This window comes from Engraulis encrasicolus, chromosome 15, assembly GCF_034702125.1.
Source record: "Engraulis encrasicolus isolate BLACKSEA-1 chromosome 15, IST_EnEncr_1.0, whole genome shotgun sequence".
Lineage (NCBI taxonomy): Eukaryota > Metazoa > Chordata > Actinopteri > Clupeiformes > Engraulidae > Engraulis > Engraulis encrasicolus.
The window spans coordinates 18,079,758-18,087,257 of NC_085871.1; the positions used below are offsets into that span (position 1 = coordinate 18,079,758).

Sequence of the window (7,500 nt, forward strand, 5' to 3'; positions counted from 1 at the left end):
TGTGTGTGTGTGTGTGTGTGTGTGTGTGTGTGTGTGTGTGTGTGTGTGTGTGTGTCTGTGTCTGTGTCTGTGTCTGTGCCTGTGCCTGTGCCTGTGCCTGTGTGTGTGTGTGTGTGTGTGTGTGTGTGTGTGTGTGTGTGTGTGTGTGTGTGTGTGTGTGTGTGTGTGTGTGTGTGTGTGTGTGTGTGTGTGTGTGTGTGTGTGCGTGCGCGTGTGTGTGTGTCTGTAAAACTTAAGCGTTATAGTGCATTTGTGGTGCAAGTCCATTTCCTGTCTAGCTTTCTTGTCAGAAACCAACTTGTTTGAGTGCCTGTGTGCGTGTGCCCGCATGTGCTTGTGTGTGCCTCTGTGTGTGTGTGTGTGTGTGTGTCCCTGTGTGTGTGTGTGTGTGTGTGTCCCTGTGTGTGTGTGTGTGTGTGTCCCTGTGTGTGTGTGTGTGTGTGTGTGTGTGTGTGTGTGTGTGTGTGTATATGTGTGTGTGTGCCGGGCAGCCTGATGTTATGTATTGCCATGGCATGAGGTGGCTGTGCCTCAGTAGTAGCTGGACAGCTGAGGGCTACAGGATTCTCTCTTTAGCATCAGGGAAGACACAGAGATTAAGGCAGGAGCCATGCTGTGCGCGTGCGTGTGTGCGTGCGTGTGTGCGTGTACGTGTGTGTGCGTGTGTGTGTGTGTGTGTGTGTGTGTGTGAAGAAGGTTACCCTGAAAAGCATGGAGGACATCAATGAAAGCAACAGTTACATCTTAAAAAATGAACTGCCATTTTTTTGCCATGTATCTAAAAAGGTGTATAATATTTGAATTAGAAATAATATGAATTACTATAACATTAATAATTAGTAATTGTAGACAGGGAGAGAAGACACACGCATACACACTTTACACACGAACACACACACACACATACACATGCACGCACACATACACACGCACACATGTGCATGCTCGCACACACACGCACACTGAGGGGAGTGTTGCTGACGTCTTCCTCTCCTCTCCTGTCTGGGAGGGTGCTTGTCAGCCCCATCTGTCGGCGCCTGCCTGGTGCCTTCTCCCCCGTCTCTTGGGTGGCACCAACTGTGTTATTCTGAGCCGCTGTTGTTCTAGAAAGGTCCATGACAGAACTCGTGTGCTGGTTGGCTGGCTTTGCCCTCTGCCTGCCCCGGGGACAATAGATCATCCCCATTGCACTGTGGGCTATAGAGTTACAATATGGCTCGTCATAGAATAAATGTGTGGTTTGTGGCTTTGTTTGTTTGTTAATTGTGTGGGTGTACAGTACAAGTGCAGCCCATGTGATTCGATGTGCCCCTGTCAGCTTCAGGCCAGTAGATCACCACCAAATCACCGTAAGGGCAGGGGTTCCGGACATTTCCCAACTTTGGGGCCCACTTGAAATGTTCAGAAACGTCCGGGGCCCACCTCTGGACCAATGCGCAAGACAACTCAAATAGATAGTCAATAGCAACGCAGCAACAAAATGTGTTTAGGTTTTTAGAAAGTGATTTCAAGGCCCATTTGGAATGTCTTTGCGGCCCACAGTTTGATCATCACTGCTGTAGTGTATAACGACTCATATAAAACATGACGTATATCTCTGTGTGCGTGTGCGTGTGCGTGTGCATGCGTGTTGGCCAATAGAGAGGGGCTTAGGCCATCCACTTTGCACATGTGTTCGTGTGTGTGTGTGTGTGTGTGTGTGTGTGTGTGTGTGTGTGTGTGTGTGTGTGTGTGTGTGTGTGTGTGTGTGTGTGTGTGTGTGTGTGTGTGTGTGTGTGTGTGTATTTCTGTGTGTTATTGTGACAGCCTTGGGGACCAAAGCAGCTGTTCCCTGTGTACAGGGATAATCAGCTTGTTTGATATTGAACCGTCCTGAGTGGACAAATTAATTTAGTTCAACAAGGACTGCTCTCTCCTCTCCTCTCCTCTCCTCTCCTCTCCTCTCATCTCCTCTCCTCTCCTCTCCTCTCCTCTCCTCTCCTCTCCTCTCCTCTCATTCTCTCTCTCTTGCTCGCCCTCTCTCTCTCTCTCTCTCTCTCTCTCTCTCTCTCTCTCTCTCTCTCTCTCTCTCTCTCTCTCTCTCCTCTACTCCTATCCCTTCCTCTCCTCTCCTCTCCTCTCCTCTCCTCTCCTCTCCTCTCCTATCGTCTCCTCTCCTCTCCTCTCCTCTCCTATCGTCTCCTCTGCTCTCCTCTCCGCTCCTTTCCTATCGTCTCCTCTCCTCTCCTCTCCCTCACCACCCTGAATCTTTCACTCGTCACTTTCGTACGTCAGTTCATGTGTTCCAACGGTTTTGCAAATTTTCAAATAATTTGAAAGCGACGCATTTGGATTGGGTGACATCACACAAAACAGGCACACATACACACACATTCTCACACACACCACATCACACCACATCACACCACACCACACCACACCCGGCAGCCTGTCATTGGTAGGAGACATCACACCACAGCAGCCTTACAACATGGCACACAAACTGAGAGCTGTATGCCTAAAATATGCTCCTTAATTAGGTTTGGGCAACATGATTGGCCTTATGAATAACACACACACGCGCGCGCGCGCACACACACACACAGACCCACACGCATGCATACACACACACACACACACACACACACACACACACACACACACACACACACACACACACACACACACACACACACACACACACACACACACACACACACACACACACACACACACACACACACACACACACACCAACTCTGGCTGCTTCAGAACTGCCTGGGAGAGACAGACTGCTGCTGTCCTTGGGACCGCCAGTCTGCCACAGGGACAACTGTTGTTGTTGTTGGCCCATTCTTGTACACTCAGCATTCACAAGGGTTCAGATTCTGGCCTGGGTGACAGTGAGTCCAAATAGAAATAGTTGCAATAATTGAAATAGTTGTCGTAGTTTTTCAGTGTTGCTAACAGCAATTTGAACAACTGTTTGATAACACAAAAACAAGGTTTATATTTTCAATGAGATGCGTATTGGCACAATATAATGTCAGCCACCTGGAGCAGTAAGAGTTTCTGGCTTCAGTGGCTGTCTGCGAGTTGTGATAGTTGCATCTACCAGTGTTGGAGACAGTCTCCGTTCTGCTATTTAGACAATCCTTATGTTGCATTAGGATAAATGTTCTATTTTATATAACATCTCTACACTTTTTCAAGCGAAACTGTGCACCGTTTGAAAGCATGAAAATTAATTCAGCATCCAAAAGGGTTTTGTGACTACCTGCGAACCCAAATAGCTGCGACCTGTCCTCTAGTGCTTGTGGCAGGCCACAGGCAAACTAACCTTTTGTAGAATTTAAAGGTACACTGTGTAGGATTGTGGCCAGAGTAGATATTGCAACTATGCTGCTGATTGAAACGGTGCTGCCCATCACCAAATTTGATATTTTGATGAATATTTACTGAATAATAAGCCAATACTTACTATTATGACCACAGTACAGTACGTTTTGCAGCTAAAAAAAACTATTTCTGGAAATTCAAAATGGAAAATGCAATTTTCCCTGACATAATGAATACTTAAAAGTTGATTGTGATGTTAAGTATTTTTGAAAATCATTTCTGAATTGGCAGCATGATTCTGGAAAGTAACTGATAAGAAAATATGACACAGTATACTTTTAACAAGCCTTACATTCACTGAAGTTAAGTTCGTTTTTGATGTGCAGTCAGTCCACCAGTATGTTCAGGAACTTGCTACCCTTGTCTCGCGCCTGAGGGGGTGTTTTATGGATGTGTGCACACACTTAATCTTCTTTTGTAAATTAGACATCATCATCATCACTCTGTACGCCTGACAACTTTATACTTGGTTCATTCAGCAGGTACTATGGTCACACTTTAATGGAGTGCCCCCACCAATAGCTCCATCTACTAACATTTGTCAAAGACAGTGCATAGCATACATATGCATGAATTTCAGTGTGCTGAATATGCGATTAGTCCTTGTTTGATTATATTCAAGACAGTATGTTGACGTGAGCATCATACACCTATCCAGGTATGAGTACCCTTACTGTATTTGCATGGTAAATAATAGTATCCTGGTTGTCTTTTTAACAGCGTTCTACTACAGTGTTCCCTTTCAGTGTAGGTATCCAGGTGTCCGGGGCATCCAACTGACAGTAACATAGTCATAGAAAAGTCAACAGGATGTGTTTGAATTTCAGCAGCATTTCCAGTCTCTGGGGGTGTGCTGTTCAACTGAAGTGTTGCTCTGTCATACGACACACACACACACACACACACACACACACACACACACACACACACACACACACACACACACACACACACACACACACACACACACACACACACACACACACACACGGGTGATTCTCACGAAACGTGCAACAAAGGTGTTTTGACAACCATTTTTTCAAAATGCTTTTTTGGTTGAATTTCTTTTTGAATCAGTTACATCCAAGTGTACAGTTACTAAGCACAATAATATCAACTTACCTGACAACTTTTTAAAACACATTTTTTAACTTTTTATAGGTCCATGTCTGCTAAAATGCTCATTACCGCAATTTTTTTCTTTCATGAAATGTATTAGGACACTTAATTGTTCTAGCAGTTGTGTTCATTGAATATTGATAGTTGTACTAGGGGCTACATAAAACACTCAAAAAAAACACTTTTCTCATTATTTTAGTTTAAGAATTTTACCATTTTACCTCATTACCGCAATAGGATCATTTGTTTTCCTCTTTAATTTTAGAATACATCAGTGAAAACCTACAATTTCGGTCCAAAAATATACTGAAGTGAAAGAAACATGAAAGGTACTGTGTTCATTAAAAATATACATGAATACAGTTTTCCTTTAGTACTTTTTTTTACAATTAAGTGCTCATTTCGGTAATGAGGGATATGTTTCGGTAATGAGAATGAGTTTTCGGTAATGAGAATAAGGAGAAATAAATTGACCTAAAGCCGAATATTAGTAAATGATGTGTTATTTGTTATTATTATTAGCACAACGACAGAGCCTCCAGGGCACAACTAATCAAATGACACATAATAAGATGATAAATATATTCTATATAAAACCATTCATTAAGCTACTGAAGGATATTGGGATTCAAGACTTAACTCAGCCCTAGACCATAAAAGACCATAGGTCAGGGGTGGGGAACCTGTCTCGGGGGCCATTTGTGGCCCTTGAGGCCGTTTAATCAGGCCCCCGATATATATTTAATGTTATGCAGCTTCACATGAAATATGACACATTTTGTAAAGGAATCTTAGAAAATACATTTGCAATACAATTAAGTTATATTCAGGGGAACTAGAGAAGGTGGGGTCTGTTTTAAAGGTGGCTGCCTTCAATATACGTAGACCTTCAGTGCAGGGGGAAATCCTGGTTTGTGTTCATAGTACGGCTCTCTGAGAACTTTTACGGCCCTCGGATGAATTTGAAGAGGCCCCTCGAATGAAAAAGGCTCCCCACCCCTGCAGTAGGTGAATAGGCGAGGCCCCTCCTGGGCACCAAAGTAACATCATAGTACAAGGGGTGAAGGCCAAGGGGTGCACTCTGAAGTTATAGTTAGTCCATCATCAAAACACCGGAGGGTAGCCACCTGATGACCCCAATGAAGCGCATACATCCCACTCCTCATCCCCACCCTGAATATGATATCACAACTCACCACTGATCTCTCCAGCCAAAAATCTATAGTGGACCAGAAATCTAAATCTGTTATGAGAAGGGAAATCATGTCGCAGTGCGAGGTTGTGCACTGGACTTTTTTTCTGACTCGGCGCGCACCGGCAACTAGGAAGTAGGAAGTAGAAGGAACAGGAGATGACTAGAGTAGGTTGTATGGTATGCCGGTTCGGTACACCTTGATTTTAGTGTCACAGTTCGGTACATTTTCGGTACAGTATAACCATAATACTGTCCGGACCAAAGCCGGAATTCACTATGAACGTTATGTGTTATGAAATATCACTGAACACCACTAAGCTTAACTGTTTGAGTTGCACATTGCACACTAATGGTAGTCAGGGCATCAGACTCCCGATTTCTGACCCGCCAGGTTGGTGGAGGGAGTAATTAACCAGTGATCTCCCCCATCCTCCTCCATGACTGAGGTACCCTGAGCATGGTACTGCTCCCGTTCGGGCGCTATTGGGGGATGAGGCATAAATGCGGGTGAGGCATAACTGTCATTCTGTTGTGTTCATGTGTGTCCTGTGGAGCGCTGGATAATGACAATGGGAGTTGTAGTTTCCCAAGTGGGCTTTCCTTCACTCACATTTTTGAAAAAAGAAAAAGTGTTGGTTTTCAGGAAAATATCAGACATGCCCATAATTAGTATAGGGTGCATGAAAAACAAAATTAAAACGTTGCAAAATCCTGCTCTTCTCTTGCAGTATTGTTCCTTTGAACTACCTTAACTTCCTTGTCATTTTCTAGCATGTTTGATACTTGTCAAAAGGTGGCACAATAGACTTGGAATTTTGAATTGCTGTTAATGGGCATTTTCAGCTAAATCAGTGCAAAGTGCATTTTGAGGCTGTTTGGTAACACTTTATAATAATGTTCCTTAGTAAAGACTCAGTAAATAATTAACTAATGATGAATAAAACATTAACACATGTTTTTATTATTAACTAAGCTTTATTAATGCTTTATAAAATATCTACAAATGATATATTCAAGATTTTACACACCTTATAACAGACTATTTTATTCATTTACAAGCAACTTGTAAATGTTTGATAAATATGAAATATTAACATAACATTTCCTAGTCATTTACAAGCATTTGTTTACATTTCCTAATCATTTACAAACGTTTGTTAATGTTTTGTTCATCAATAGTTAATTATTTATTAAGTCTTTATAATGCTTTTTTGCATCCATTATTCTAAAGTGTTACCGGCTGTTTTGATCCCGTTACCTTTCCACTTACCCAGGACATCAAGAACCCACAGCATGACTAAAAGATGGGTAGGCCTACATGGGTGTTTGAGCATGGCTTAAGGATCAGAGTATGGGGGCTGAAACCTTCCAAAAGGCTGCAAAAACATGCAAGAGGGGTTTCTAATTTGGGAAAGGCAACAAGAGCATTCCTCCAAATGATTCTTCTTACTAGTTTTGATTGAAATATTCTAAGAACTACTTCTCGCTGAATGCGCTAAAAAGGCCTATTCACTGCTATTTCAAATGCCAAGCCTTTTGTGCCACCCTTTAACAATGATCAAATTGGATCCAAAACAAAGATTTTGGAAGGAAGTCAAGTTAAAAAGGATAAATACTCAAACCCATTAGGGTATGACAACCAAACACAGGAAGCAAAAAAATCTGTCAATTTCTGGAAAAGCACATAGACTTGAAGTGAGTCGATTTTGTCTCCCAACTTGTTCCCTTTTTGCCATCTACGCAATCTGACAACTTCACTGCGAGTGCTGGGTTCGTTGTTTGCCATTGCCTTTGCATTGGGTGACATC

The 7,500-nt window shown here is 42.8% G+C and overlaps 1 protein-coding gene across 5 annotated transcripts in view; it reads left to right on the forward strand.

Moving 5' to 3' along the window:
* osbpl8 (oxysterol binding protein-like 8) overlaps positions 1 to 7,500 on the forward strand; it is a 201,293-nt gene that overhangs the window by 80,410 nt on the left and 113,383 nt on the right. The gene's annotated exons all lie outside the window — the stretch shown is intronic.